Source organism: Parus major, chromosome 4 (genome assembly GCF_001522545.3).
Source record: "Parus major isolate Abel chromosome 4, Parus_major1.1, whole genome shotgun sequence".
NCBI lineage: Eukaryota > Metazoa > Chordata > Aves > Passeriformes > Paridae > Parus > Parus major.
Genome location: NC_031771.1, coordinates 32,350,195 through 32,366,250, shown reverse-complemented (window position 1 = coordinate 32,366,250; position 16,056 = coordinate 32,350,195). Strand labels below are relative to the sequence as shown.

Here is a 16,056-nt window from a genome sequence, read left to right as displayed (position 1 = left end):
GTCATCCCACAACCATCTCTTCTCCAGGTTGAATGACCCCAATTCTTTCAGCCTTTTCCCGTGGGAGAGGTGCTCCAGCTCTCTGATCATCTTGCTGGCCTCCTGTGGACTTGCTCCAACAGGTCAATGTCTTTCCAGTGTTGGGGCCCCAGAGCTGGATGCAGTTTTCCAGGTGCAGTCTCACCAGAGTGGGGCAGAGGGGCAGAATCCCTTCCCTCACCCTGCCTGCCACGCTACTTTGGATGCAGCCTAGGATACAACTGTGTTTCCGGAATACAAGTGCACGCTGCCAGCTCATGCACCCAAGTCCTTCTCATCATGGCTGTTCTTCATCTGTATCAAGCCCTCTCAATTGCCAATGTGAGAATTTCAATGGGTATCACAGACTTTTCTGCACAATTTACAGTTCATGGAGAGATAAAAAGTCCTGGTGAATGAACAGAGCTTCATTGATCCACACTATCACTCTTATTTAAAAATACATAAAACCAGCTGTTTGATCTGTCTTTTGTCTTGAGACAATTTGTGAGCAATCTGTAGTACAAATGAATGGAATTTCATGAGACTAAAAGAATTACAGGAAAAAAATACAGAATGTGAAAAGTGCAAATAATGAACTTGGAGCCAAAGGAAAAGTGTCACTTGAAGAGAAAGAGGTTTTCAGAGTACAAACTTCATGTATACAAATACTTAAGTTAAAGGAATATTTTAAGACATAGCACAAGATTTGTGATGAATTGTTTAGAATTAATATTTCTGCAAATCTCCAAGAAAGAAGAAAAGTGCTAGAAAAGCCAGTGAGCTTAAAGATCTATGAGGCTATTGGACATTTCTGGCACATCTTCAGGTGTATTTATATCACAAACAAAATTTGTTCCCTGGTGTCTGCACAGTGAACCTTATCTCCCTGCTCTCTCCATGGTTTCCCAATCCTCTCGTCTCATCCATAAGCTGGAACAAAAGGCATAGAGCAGAAGATAATGCTATTATGAACATTTTAATCTGCCTCTCTTTTTTCCCACTGGATATCCCAAAAAAAGCCTGCCCTCTTTTCCTCTGCTCATTGCCATTTTATAGCTTCACTTTCCACTGCCAGGCATTAGGGCATGCTTATGTCTTTGCTCTCCCTGGAGCATTCAGTCAGCACGTGAACAGTTTATCAACTATTTTGATAAATATTTAGAAATTTGATGAATGGACAGACTATATCACCAAAAAAAGTTTAGAGAAGGCATTAGGAGTTGTGGGGACAAGTATAGGAGTAAGAATTTGCTAAGAACTTAGAGAAGTTGGGAAGGTGAATGGATAGGGTCTTTGAAGCAAATAGGGAAGGAGGACAAAGAAAGAACTCAACTGTCAAGTAGTTGCTGGGTCAGGTATATTTTTATGAGCCAGTTCTACATAAATAGTCCAAATAATACTGAATAATATGCAGAGTCCTCAGTTTCAACAAAGACCTTAAATAATTATTGAGGGTTTTCTTCACAGAAAGCCAAAAAATACAATATAAGAGAAATGGAGCTGACATTTAACACTGACATATTTAGCTGGTTCTTTATGTATCATTTTTTTAAAAAACTGTTAACCATACGAATGCACCTTTATATTTTTGGGTAGTGTTTCCTTTAAATAATTACCATATATTTTATGAATTTTCTCATTCATTTCTTCTGTTTTTTTTTTAATATTAAGCCAGGTGTTTATAGATCAGCTGTTTTTTTTTTACTAAGTGTACTGCTCCCTCCCTGTCTGTAAAGTGAGATGAGAGCTTGATGTTTATGTGGTTAAACACGATTTGTGCTTCCTGCCTTTGAGGCACAGCCATAGATCACGCTGTGTTATTTATCTTGCTTACTCTAGCTTTTTGTGATGAATTATTAAAATATGCCTGGAAGCATGGAGCCATTTGGAAGAAGGGTCTTACTGGAGAGTAGAGCAGATAAAAGCACTGAGATAAAACAAGCAACTCTGTCACCAGCAGACACAAGCAATATTGCAGAGAAGAAAGAGACCGTTTTATCGGTCAAATTCTGCTTACAGCCACACTAGTGAAACCCCATCTAATTCAGTGAATACAGCTGGCTGCTTGAACTCGTCAGCTGCTTAGAAAAGAGTATAGTGACTATCCAAAGGCAAAACTTACACATGAAGCATGGAAATGCAGTTTACATTGTTAGTATACCTGCAGCAAGATGGTAAGATGACTGTAACAAGAAAGTAGTCCAGGAAAAAAAAGTCCTCCTGCATCTGAAGTCTTCATACAGTTTCTTTTTCAACTCAAGAGAGGTAAAGCAGTACAGGATATGTATCCCAGCAGAAGCACATGAATGGTCCTGTTATTGTGTTGAGTGAAAATATTCCCAGCTTTTGAAGTAATCAGTGAAGAATTTCTGTGTCAAATATTGTTACCACTAAGTTTGTAATTCTCCTTTATTTTATTTTACTAACTACAATTAATTTTGAAAAACTTAAAAGTAACACAGGAAACTTTTGCAAACAATATGTCTCAGATTTTTAGACAAATCTCAGGCAAAAATGCTCAATTATTTTTAAGAAAAAGAAATGAAAAAGAAACATGTTTTTATGCCATATTAAACCAAACTCACACAGAAGCCCTAAAGCCTGCAGCAGAACAAGAAACTTTGAAAGATGACTGACAAGAGAAAAGTATCTGCCTTTCCATAGTTCCTAAACATTTTCCTCTATTATACAGCTATTAAAATGAAGTTTGCATATGCTGAAGTAACACAGGTCAGAATTTAGTAGTAAATTTGCCTTCCCTGACTATATTCCTGTACTGTTCAGGACATGCACAGCTATGGACATTCACTACATTCATGGTACCCCAAGAGGAAGTTAGGTACTGTGTTATCTTAAAGGAAGGGAGATGCTTTTTCTCCCCCAGATTCTCCAGGTCACTTCTGGACTCCAGCTTCCAGGAGATAACTTGATGCCTATCCATAATTAAAACATGCCTGGAGAGAAGGAACAGAGGCAGGGGCTAGAGCATGAAGAAGCAAAGACAACTGCAGATCATCAGACTGGGACAATATCGTGTAGAATCAAGAAGTAGAAGACAGCTTGGGGAAAAAAAACTACAGGAAGAAAATAGAATTAATAAAGGTAGGGGAAAGAACTGAGGAAATTACTTGGAGTAGTTTTTTTGATTGTTTTTTTTCCAGTTGGTGGTAGTTGACCATCACTATATTTTACATGAAAGTGAACTCTGAATAGGTCTGAGAAGGACATGGGTATTTTTACTGATTGAGCAATCAGATGAGCTGGAAAGGAAGATATTACTGTCAAGATGCAAGAAGATTTTCCATGAAGCTGAAATTAAAGTCCATTTACAGTTCAGATCCCCTTGGGATTAGGCAATAGCTCAGCAGGATTTCAAGGATCACAGTTTTGGATTTAACTGTGTAAGTGCTGTTCAAATGACCATTTCAATATCTGCAAACTTCAGCCTAGCCCAACAAACCTTTTCCATTCAACTCTTCCATAGATCTGATAAAATTAAGAAATCTATGAAATTGTGAGTGGGAGTCATAATATGTCAAGTAGAATTGCAGGAAGAGTGATAACAGGACAGTATTGTCAAGAGAAAATTTTAGAAAGCTTTCAAAATCCAACAGTGCCAACAAAAATATAGCTCCTTTTCAATAACAATGTGAATATGAAAATAATTTTTGGTGTTAGTACCTTAACACTCATGTGAACTGCATCTTGATGTGCTGTAACACTTGCAGTGTGGAACAGTGATTTCCAGCTTAGTGAATCATACATATTTCTCTTCTGTCAAAGGTAGCAGTAAAACCGGACAGCTAATTCTGTACAAACAGTGTTAATGCCTTATTACACAACCTTACTTACTACAGATTTTAGATACAATGAGGTACCACATTAAAATATTTAATTATCTTGTGAACTTTCTAAAAGTTTCTTAAGCGTCTCTTTATAACACCAGCTTATGAGGTGTGCAGCTGGAGCCTCTTTGGACTGCAGAAACAAAGGGAAAACTGACAGGTAAATGAAACACATGCAGGTGTTAAACAAAAATACAATAACACCTTGGTCACAGTGTGGTTTTCAGAATCTACATGGCAACTTAGAGATGCTCTCACTAAACTAATATGCTTTAAGTTAAATTCCCTGGAACCCAATACATTGCATTGCAAATTTCTACAATAAATTAGAGGCAAGTCAGTTAGCATAGGCATTTAGTTTAATTAGCTAAATTCAACAATTTGAAAATACTGACAAAAAACCTAGGCATAATTTCTCTGTGAGGTTTACTGCAAAAATATGAATAATGAAAGCTAAGCAATTAGATTTCTAATTTAACATATAGCATGTAAATCTTCAGGTGTATACAGATATGTAAGTAATGCTGCCTCTATGCAGTTAGGCTTCAAACATACTCTTTGCTAGGATGTGTTTGCTGCCATTATTATATTCCTCAAAAATGTGCCTTGAATTCCAGTCCAAAACCTGTTAAGATTCTAAAGAGGCTGCAAACAGATCACATCTCAGAACAAGTGTTAGTAGTAGCGCCCAACACCCTGAATTCACTGCAGGTTTTTTTAGCAATAGTATTTTTCAGTCAGCTTATGTAAAATTGTGCAAATGTAGAACTTTATTTGATGATGGAATTCCAAGGGGTTACCTTTACTAAGCTGGAAAATCACCAGTAAGATGAAGAAATCAGTCTGTCAGCAGAATATTCAAAACTTATTCAAAAAAGGGGCATCCACAGTTGATTTATTCAAGTTTGATACTGCTCTTTTGCCTGTCTGAAATAGAGACAGAAGAAATTGAGTGAAGCAGAAGAAATGGAGTGCAGATAAGAGAAGCAGGGGAAAAAAAAAGGGTCCATGTGGATTGGATAGAAAATTTAACATAAACTTTGCTGATAGGCATTCTCCCCAAGGAGGACAACCTGAGATACTAGATATGATGCATGTCAGCAGGATCTCATGAGGAAATCAGGCCAGGGCTCCCAGCTGATGAGAGAAACTATTACAATTCTGTCTCGAATATCTAAGTTAAATTTGGTTTCTTTTCCTTTCACAGTGATGTTTGTACAGACATTTGTATCCTTGCCTATGCTGGGAAATACAAATGGACATTTTCTTGTTGCATCTTTCCTTAGCTCAAACCCTACAGACAATTTCAAGATGATGATTTTCCTCTTCCAAACATATTGAGAGACTAAAAATAGCAGTCCCAGAGCCCAGTGCCACAACTTTCTGACATAAAGGTCCAGCATATCGAAGAAGACTAAGATTTTCTTTTTTAATATCAAGTCTATTGGATTATATCTTTTATCAAAGGGAGCAGGAAAGAAGTGGGGCTAGTCACTGTCACAAAATTTTCCTTCCCACATACATTCAAATGTTTGAACCCTAAAGGTTCAAAGAAAGTTTTGTAACGTGACTTGTTTAAAAAAGGCTTTTTATGAATATTTTATGTGTTTATATTTACTGTGAGATAACCTGGAGCTCTTGATTTATGTTGTGTTTATCAAGGTAAGGAGATTTAAACTTTTCAGGATTTTTCTTTTCTTCCCATTTTGTGACAGGCAGAAGTGCATTCAAACAAGCAACATTTAATTCAGTCACTTTCTGGAAAATATTGGTTTGATGGCATATACATGACTGAGTGAATAGTTGTTTATATTTTTCTGTTAAACATTACAGGACATGAATAGAGCAAAGCTGTAGTTAGTCTCTCTTGCCTGCCAAATGTTTTGTTTGAAAGAATAACTTCTCTCTATCTATATTCTTCTATATAACTTGGAAAGAATTTATATAGAAAATAGAAAATAATTCTTTTGAATTAATACATGCATAATTTTATATTTTATCGGCCACCCTTTTACACTTTATTATTTGTACAAAAAAGATGCAATTTGAAGAGGGTTTGGTTTGGTTTTTTTTGATGTTCTTGTCTTCTGCATTGTTAAAGATAAAATCCAAATTATGGGTATTTTCGTCACCTAATAAGATCCTGACTTTGCTGGAAGCAGAAATCTTTATTCTGAAAATCCATAACCAGTGCTTTAGTATTATTCCCTCTGGATGTTTTTCTTCTCAGTATCTTTGCAGTTAGAGTTATAAAACAAAATAATATCCAAAAAAGTCACCAGACATCTTTTCTCCGTCTTTTCCTTCAAAGGATAGATTGCATCTAAGAAATTATCTTCACATTTCTAAGTTGCATGTGCATGTCTATATTTTCATTTTCTAATTTGAAAAAAATGACAATAACGCTTCTGACTACCGAGAAGATGAGAACATTTTGGGCAAATATTCCCAGACATATTGGGGATATATATTTCACAGAAAGGCCTTTTCTAAAGGAAATAAAAAAATAATAAGCAGTTTGAGCCAAACACTTTAATGAAGGAGTATTGAAGTTGTTGTTACAGTTGTGCTACAAACCAGTAAGCTTTAGTTACTATACCAGTCATGTGTAATTATATTTCTTGCAGACAACTATATCAGAAAAAATAGGATTTCCTCTGTGAGTAATCAAACTGTTTTACATAAGACCAGTTATGTTGAAAGACCAATATTTTTTTATTTTTTTTTTAATGAGGAGTAGTATGGAGTCTTCATTTGATGGTTTCTGCAACCTTACTGGAATGATATGGTTTCTACCAGAGCAGAACAAGGATTGGTTTCATTTCCACTGGCTTTTCCAGGAAATCAATCAACCTTTAAAGAAAATGCAGGCCCCAATAATTAATTTCCTGACAAGACCACTGGCAACTTCATGTGGGAGTTTTGCTTACTCCTGATGGGATATTTCATTGCTGAGTTTGCTAATGCAGCAGCAGTTAACAGTAAAATGTCATTAAAAACTTCATTGATGTCAATAGATACAAGCTCAGAGTAAGGACTTGACCAGAAAGAAGGGTCTCCAGCCTATCTACCCTCTCCAAAACTACCACTTTTTCCTGTATTCAATTCCAACTGCATTAATCCTCTCCAGAGCCCACATAAGGGTTCAGGGCTTTTATGCTCCTAACCAGTTAATTCTACTATTCCTCTAAAGATGCAGTTCACAAGTCTATTTTTCATTCAGTTTCATATTCAATGGGAAGCAATCAGCTTTAAAAATAGGGGGACTGAACATTATTTTTCAAAGAAACAGACACACTAAATTATCATCGCTTTAGACTCCAAGGTATAGGACAGAGTATGTTATAACTAAGTTTGTATAGGACAGAGTATGTTATATCTAAGTTTGTACTGTAATCCAGCATTGTTGCTCAAACTGCTAATTTTTATTGGACAAGAACAGAAAAAAGTAATCTGACGGTGGGCTGAGCAAAAACCTCATATTTCTTGAATGACAGGACCAAATATTATGTGGTGTTTGAATATTGTTACTGTTACTTTCTAAATAAATTCCCTACCTTCTGATGGCACTCAATACTCATTTCCTTGAGTAAATAAACCTGAATAAGCATCTAAAAATGTTTTGCCAGGAAAAAATTTTCTATGTGCAAATATGTACATAGATTTAAATTTCTCCAAACAAGTATCTGAGCAGAAGAGTGGAGCCAAGCTTTATACAGTGGCACTTAAAACTTCTTTTCTAAATAAATCCTTGTCCAATGGAGATTTTTAACTGAAGATTTACTGGTGCTGAGCCATGTGCTGAAGTTTACAACCATATAAATGGCCCACATTCATTTTGGTAGGGAACCCTTGTTTTTCACAGGAAGCTGTCCAAAGACAAAGAGCAAGAGACACAGCATTTCTGTAACATATGGCTGAGCTTCCAAACAGTTTCATATGCTGGCTGATAGTTTGTAACTCCTGCCTTGCTCAGCTTAAAAAATACATGGTCAGAGAACTGCTGACATAGCACATTAAAAGGAATAGAAGTATAATATGTCACTACCAAAAAAGTTCTCCCAGTATGCCAGATACTTTTCTGAGGGTGTGATCCAGTACATAGCCCAATCTGTATTAAAATATTCAAATGGCCTGTGGAAACTGTAATAAATAATTTTTAAAACAATTCACTAAAGTTATAAATGAAATCTACATCTCGAAGATGAATGATGTGTGGTTCAGATTCCCAACTTTTAATGCAATCCATCCATCAAAGCTTAAGAAATGGTTTCCCTGCTTGATCACAGCAGAAATTCTTTGTTTCTTTTTCATCTCTGCTGGGGATTTTTTCCCATTCCATTAAGAAAGCTTAATTCCAGCTTGGGCCATTTGATTTTTTTTTTTTTTTAGTATCTTTAAACCTCTGTTGTAATGGAATCAACAGAAGTACTATCTAATCATATTGTTCTGCTATTTATGAAGGTTTATAAATCTCTCTGCAAGTAAATTAGTGTCATATCAAACTGCTGAGCCTGAATTTTGCTGGCAGAGACAGATATAGGGCACTTTCCTTTAGCGGGGAAGAGCAAATCCTCTTTTAAAAATAATTCCTCTCTCTTCCCTCCTAATCTAGGGTATTCAGGAGTAGGACTCTTATGTGGGTCAGCTACAGCTAAGATGAAGCCCTCTAAGCTGCTGTTTCACAAAGTATATATCAACTATTCATTTTAACATAATCATTACTGCTAATTTAAAAGCTGTAGAATTTAAACTCCTGCTAATATAATTATATTAAATCTTACCGCTTTTCACAAACAGAAAAAAACCCCAAAACTCTTCAATTACTTCCAACAGAAATCAGCTTCAGTGCAAGAACATTCAGTGATACCGTAACAATAGCAAATCAAAATCTTTCCTTACACAGTGAAGCCCACAATGGAATGTGCAATCCCAGATACAAAGACAAATTTGCAGAAGTGCTCACTGAGCCACTTTCCCTCATTTATCAGCAGTGCTGGCTAATCGGAGAGGTCCCTGTCAACTACAACTTCATAAATGAGATGCTCTTCTACAGGAAATGTTGGAAGAGGATGGTGAGAAAGTATAGTCCCGTCAACCTGACCTCAGTGCAGGGGAAGCAGATGATCTTGATGTCATCTGTCAGTATTCCCAGAATAACCAGGAGATCAGGCCCAGACAGCAGGGGTTTGTGGAAGGCAGGTCCTGCTTGATCAACCTGATCTTCCTGTGACAAGGTCACCCACTTAGTGGGTGTGGAAAAGTTGTGGATGTTGTCTACCTGGGCTTTGGTAAAACCTTTGGTGCTGTTTCCTACAGCATTCTCCTAGAAGCAGATGAGTCACCATCAGGTTTAGTGATGCACTTGGCAGTGCTAGGCTAATGGTGGGAATCAATGGTCCTTAAGGTCTTTTCCAACCTAAACAATCCTGTGACCTAGGATTCTATAAGCTACTCTTAAATTGATTTTTAAACTTGCTATTTACATGTAAGTATTTGCTGTTCAAACTCTTCCAAACTAAATCCTACAACTTTTTTTTTTTTTTAATGTGAAATGCAGAAAATTAATTCTAAAATCATATATTCTCAGATGTGCAATACACATAGTCACTCCCCAGCTACTTTCACAAAGGTTAAAAATTCACTTTGGCTGTTGTAGGAAAATAATAAGCTTCAATGGACTGGTTTTGCAAAGAAATAGAATGTTTAGGTTGGGTTTTAGTTCTGAGTTTTTATGTTTGCTTTGTTTTTTAAATGTCTGCTAATGTTCTGGTATGTTTTGCATTGTTTGGCTTTATATCAAGTTATGGAAATTCTACAGTCACTTCTGAAAATACTCTGCCAGCCTTCACATGGTTTGTATTTCTAACGTTTTGCCACTGTACTGTTGTAATAGCCAGTCCTACTTTATGTGGCTTAATAAATACCTTGAAATTGTTGCTTTTTTACAGGATACTTGAGAATTTTTTGAGTTCTCAGGTCCCCTGACATTAAAGTTTCTAGTGAAACTTCAGCATTCCTCCAACATATGATCAAGACTGAGTAGTCAGAACAAGAATATTTATGACTTTTTCAAAACAGGAGCTAGAGAAGAAATTTTTCCAATTTTTCAACTGCTTATTCCACATACTAACACTGAGGGACGTCTATCATACAGAGAGAAATAAATTGTATTAATCTTAAATCGTTTATATAGCTGATCTCAGGTTTTTTACCTCAGCTAAAGACATTTCTTCAAAAAAAGCACCCTGATAATCATTTCCTTCATTCTGAGTTTAACTAGGCTATCACAGGAGAGAGTTAATGAATATAATGCCATTGACTTAAGCAGGAGTAGGGCCAGGCATTGTATATTTAAAATGAAGCAAAAAATATCTCACAACATTACTAATTATACCCTGGGGAAGACTGCGTCTGAAATCTATAGGCAGTGAATTCTGCTTTATTTTCCAGCCATTAAAGTTATGCTGATTAATAAAAAAATAAAATAAAAACATTTGAATCCTTCTGCAAAAACTTCAGCATTTCAATTACTTCTTCTCTACACATGTTTATGTGAAAGATGCACAATACTTTTGTTATTGTTCTGTTTGATGTTGGTGTGTTGCTCCTCTCCTAGATCCCTGAGGGAGATTTCAAGTTTTGAGATAGCAAACTTCACCACGCTGTGCATGCCACCCACCTCAGTTGGTGGGAAGTAATTTTATATGCTACATTTGCTTTAATGATTATGAATTCTTAATAATATGAAAATCTATTCTATTTGGGAGATAAGGTGATTATATGCAAACCCAATGCATTAAATGTTTATAATCCTATAAAGCAAAACCATTCCTTCAGTGTACAGGTCCTAATTTTTATTTATTTTTTTTTTGAAAAAGAAAAGATAAATTAAAAAATAGGTCTTTGTCTTGACAAACAAAACTGAAGGGATTAAGCAGGGCTATTCCCTGACATTAGAGACAGAAAAAAACAGATTTTTATTTTTTTTTAAAAAATTGTTTTAGGAATTTAAATTTTACTGTATTCCTGTACACTGAAGGAATGGTTTTGCTTTATAGAATTACAAAGACATATTTTCAAAAATATGATCAAAGAATTTTTATCACAAGTTTTCTCTTGAAAACTATTGGATCTGTAATAACTTGAGTACTTTTGAGGCATCACACCCAAGGGCTACCTTTTACAGTAAGGCCACCAAATCCAAAGAAAATAATACTAAACTATACTAAAGAAACTACAAATTTTCATATAGCTCAGGAAAATAGACACAGTAGAAACAGCCCTCCCATTCACATATTCAAAATAGTTTGACTGATAACCAGGAAAGTTAAAAGTTTCTATGTTGCCTGACCATCCAAAGCACCACATATTTTCTGATACTGAGAAACAGATTAAGTGCAGTTGCAGAAGAGCTGATCATCCAAAACTACTAAATAATATAAATGAAGAAGGAAAAACAGGGAGTACAGCTAATATGAGAGACTATTGATAAAGATAACAAAACAGGGCACATAGAAACAGAGGTGCAGTTGACTCAAGGTACTGGAAATTATGTGTTTCCAAGCATGATTAATATAAACTGGGAAGGGGCAAGCAATTGAAAGAATAGTACTGAAGTTCAGTAATCACCCTCATGAAGTCTTTTCCTTCAGGACCAGAATAGCAACTGTAACACAGTGATGCAAAAGTATGGAAAAGTAAAGCCTTGGAAATTAAATAATCTCTCCATAGCAACCTGCCCACTAGTTGGGGTCTTCACAGTCTGAGGAGTGAACAACAGAATGGGGAGATGAAGGTGAGCAGTCATTGCCTTTTCCTACCAGTCCTGTAAGCCTAAGGAGCAGGACAGTCAGGCCACTCACTAGAGTTCTATTCAGGCTATTGGGGAAGGAGACTGGTAGGAAATTAGCTGACCTTTCATCTTCCGAGAACTGTTTGATTGATTAATTATTCAGTGAATTCCATAATTGTACTAGAATGTTCAGATATTTTAGAAAATGCACACAGAATAGCTGTTTGTGTCTACTTGCTCAGCTTGTGTGAGAGTGGAAAAGCATTACTCTTTGACTCTATACTATGAATCCCTGTCTCAAGTTTCTGGATGGGTTGTATGCTATCAGTTATTCAGGTATCAGTGCTGCCAGTCAGTGCCCAGAGTTGTCACAAACAGAAGTGCCTTTTGCTAGAATGTGTCATTTATCTCAGGTAACATGTTTGTGGAAGCCAGGAGACCATGCAGTGCAGGCTCACCTGATGTTCTACGACAGCTATGCTGCTTCTGTCAGCTACACAGTCCAGATTTTCCTCAAAGGTTTTACCCAGAAGAAGGGTCACAGGTGCAAATGAAATAAAAACTGACAATTTCCCTCAGAAAATAAACAACAACAAAATAAAAATTAAAAAACCAAAAACCCAAACACTGACCAAGAAATTACTGTCTGTTGTTTGCCAGTTTCAAAAGGTTTTGTTTCATAGGGTAGTTCCATTTTCCTCACTTATGGGGACCTGCCATAAAAAGCACAGCTGTTAATTTGCAATACATACTGACATCATGGAAAATGGCAAATATTCCCCATCTTTCCAAATTCATGTTTTGTCACTTAACAGTTTTGAAACAGAGATATAACAAACAAATAAGAGATTATGGCAATAAAATTTTATAACCTGGCTTCAATGAGAAAAAAGAAATAAATAAAAGACTGAGCATAAGGGACTAGGCTATTTTACATTTTAGATTGCTGTTTACAATAATGAAGAAGAAACAATGGAGCAACATTTTAATTCATTTCATTTCAGAAGCTTTTAGCTTCACAGAACATTAAAAGCAGTACTTTATCTTGAACTTTACTCACATTGACACAAATCTGAGTTCACATGCTACCTTATTCTTCACTTTCCCTTTGAATCTTCTGTTACAAAAATTGTATTCAATAAGTGTAAACAAATTACTGTCCTTTCAGCTTGGTTTTATTATATCTTATCAAACATTTATTATTTATTTGGTTGTGGAAGTTTGATTTCACAATATTTCTTTCAGCTGCAACTATAGAAATAATTTCTGAAATTTGCCTTTTCTCTGACTTCCTTTTAAAAAGTAAACATTTTTTTTTTATATTTTTCATTTTGTTCTCCTAATTTTCAAACTTTTGTGAACTTGAACTTCATTTCTTAAAAACAGTCCCGGCACATACAATATGCAATTTATTCAGTAGAAAAGGATGTTCTGCCTTTTTCAATCTGATGAATGAATTGAAAGTAAAGCAATAATCCTAAATCAGTTCTGTGTTTAACCTCTTAAGTACATACAGTCACACCTTTCTGAAAACAGATATTGTGTGCAAAACTAGGGATACACTAAATCACAATAAATTCTTCTCTCTATGAAAAAGTTAGTTACATTAAATTGTTCTACATTAAAGGCCTACATTAAACTGTTCAAGAAATGTAGTTTAAATGTCTTTCCCTTGCAGATGAAACAGACTTTAAATCATCTTTGCATAAGGTTATAGGGAGTTCAGCAGTTGCAAGGGGCCGTGGATGTTAGATTGTCACAGTTCTTCAAAGCCACACTGATCAGAGCCTCTCAAGTAATTTATCCATGCCCTGCTGATTCCAGGAGCAACCAGCTCAATATGCATCTCTTTTCCATGTTCATATGTCAAGATCTACAAGAGAGTCTCTGAATCAGAGTAATCCACCCTTGTCTGTACTCAGGGCATCTGACAACAATTTAGATAGTATCTTTTATCTTCAACTCATTTTATTCTCTTGATGCATAAAAAAGGCTATGGTCACTCTCCTACTCACTGATGAAAGGTGCTTTTGGGAACTGGGGATTTTGTCTTCCACAGGTATGTAAATGTTGTTCTGTTATACCAAAAGTTCCTGCTCCCACATAACAAGATTTTTCAATAAGGTATAGAATTCTTTTCTCTCCCACTGGAAACTCCTTGCTCCTCCTAAACGTTCTTTCTCTGAAGTTTCTGTTCCTGTACAGCTTATTATTGCAGCCCAAACACAGCAGTAATCTATTAGGTGAAAAAGTGCATGCTAATTTTTCCCTGCAAAATTTCTCTTTAGGCAAATCAAAAGGGATTAAAAAAAAAAGAGGGAACAGATACATGGTAGGGAAGATACATGCAAATTCAAATGTTACAGACTTAATTTAAGATTTATAGGTAATTGTAATTAAATTAATAACCCTGCAGTGACAATGACAACATACACCTGTCATTCAGATTTTACTCAAAAACAACGCACATACATTATTGCAAAGATGACAAATGGATCAGGTTGGATTGCCACTTCATTTTACTTTACTTAGCTCTGGAGCAAAATACCATTATCTCAGGAACATCCAACAACTTCAGTGGCAACAATCCAAATGTAAAGTTTGACCTACACTGATCAAGTCTGTGTACCTCAACCTTCAGCATATGCTCAGAATTCCAGTGATGTCTTTGAGACTCACAGTGCACATGTGACCTGGAAATGTACTGCAGGTTTGTCACTCATACTTTGAATAAAATGGAAAAAATACCAAGTTTTTACTAGACTTTTTTAATGTCGAGGTAAAAATTATTTTAATGCTTCCCAATTCTGTCAAAATGTTTCAGGAAGAAACTACTTCTGAGAGTGACAAATGCATTGATGCTGTCACACACACTGGAAAAGAAATTTGTAAAAGTTTCCTGTCCTTCAGTAGTTTGTAGGTGAAGACTGTTAATCTTGAAAATTTAAAGTACTGCATTTGATGGACTGAACAGAATAGATATAGAACTGTCTCCTGAGAGTTTCCTATCTTCGCAGCTTAAAGCACAGTTATATTCTCGCAGAGCACTCCATTTTGGCTCAAATCATCTCTTATCTTACAGCATTTCAAAGTTTAACTGACTAACAATACCCAGACAGAGTTTAAGGAAATGAACACACTCATTGCTTCTTTCAACACTAAAATGCCAAGCCAAAAATCAGCTGTCAGTGCAATTTCACTGACTTCCAGGCATGCATTTGATATGCTGTAAGATGCCAGAATGGAGCTAAGTTGTCTCACGATTTTTAAAGGTTTAGCTTTTAATATTGTTACTAAAATTTTCTTACCTTTTTCCTCATTAGTCGCATAATGTGCAAAAGATCTCAAAGCAGGGTTATTTTATGAAAACCTTTATAGAGGAGGCAAGCTACACCAAATTACATTGATATCTTAAAGCAAAAGTTGCCCTAAGGTTCAAGATCTCCCTTGCTGCAGTTCTGGAAGATGTTCCTGATTCATACCTTTTGCACTTCCAGAAGGTGGGATAAAGCAATGCAGAGAGACTAGACTTGCCCTGCCAAGATGGCCAGATGTTGTCACAGTTATGGGATATCATGGACTGTTGTATCCACTGTTAAACCTGGCAGTCAAGCAAAAAGTAAAAGCCAGTTCAATCACTCATCTGGTCCCAATTGCATGATCCAGCAGTCCATGCAAGACTGGCACAAAACAAAGGAAAAAGAGCTCATAAATCAGATGGGCAGGTTAATTTGCACTTTGCACTTAGACGGATCACTGTAAGTATTTCCATACACAACAAAACTTGGTTTTAACTCAGTCCACTTCTAATACTCCTCTGCATCTTTATACCTGTTTAATCTGAAATATCCCCTTAATAGTACTTTATAGCATGGTTTTAGCATTGCTTCTGATGCTCCAAAATTTTCCTTGACAATGACTGCTGTTGTTCCCTTGGCATAACAAATTATTGTTGTATTTGTGTGCTCAACATACATTTGTATTATTAAAGTACAAAGCAGTAGCAAATAGTAGAACATACCTGAAAGCAAACACTGGCTATGAAGGACAGACACCTGCAAGCTGCTAGCAGAATCAAAAACCAGAACTGGAGAGAAGCAAGTCCAGCAGAATACCTGCAAAGGACAGACAGAGCTGTTGTCAAACAAGTTGCAGTACTGAAAAGACGCAGAAACCAAGTTCATGTAATACTTTGAATTCAGCCACCCGTGTTTCTCTCATCACTCTATTGACAATACACCTAAGTGCTTATTAACCAGTTTTCACAGAAAAAAACATTGGAAAAGATTGTTCTTAAGAAAAAAGGTGGAGAAAAGTTTAATTTTTATGGGAGACCATGAGTCCCAGAGTACCACAGCCGGTAAATTAATGCATAATCATAAATTCATACAATGC

At 36.0% G+C, this 16,056-nt stretch overlaps 1 long non-coding RNA gene across 2 annotated transcripts; it reads right to left on the bottom strand.

Annotated features, from left to right (window-relative positions):
- Positions 1-4,661: 4,661 nt before the first annotated feature.
- Positions 4,662-15,772, bottom strand: LOC107202839. 2 transcript variants are annotated; one of them, XR_004496836.1, is made up of 3 exons: positions 15,683-15,772; positions 12,294-12,374; positions 4,662-4,793 (listed from the first exon to the last, which is right to left on the bottom strand). It is a non-coding gene; the product is annotated as an uncharacterized LOC107202839 (long non-coding RNA). The 2 variants fall into 2 exon arrangements; XR_004496837.1 differs by lacking the exon at positions 15,683-15,772 and adding an exon at positions 15,144-15,259.
- Between the last annotated feature and the right edge of the window lie 284 nt (positions 15,773-16,056).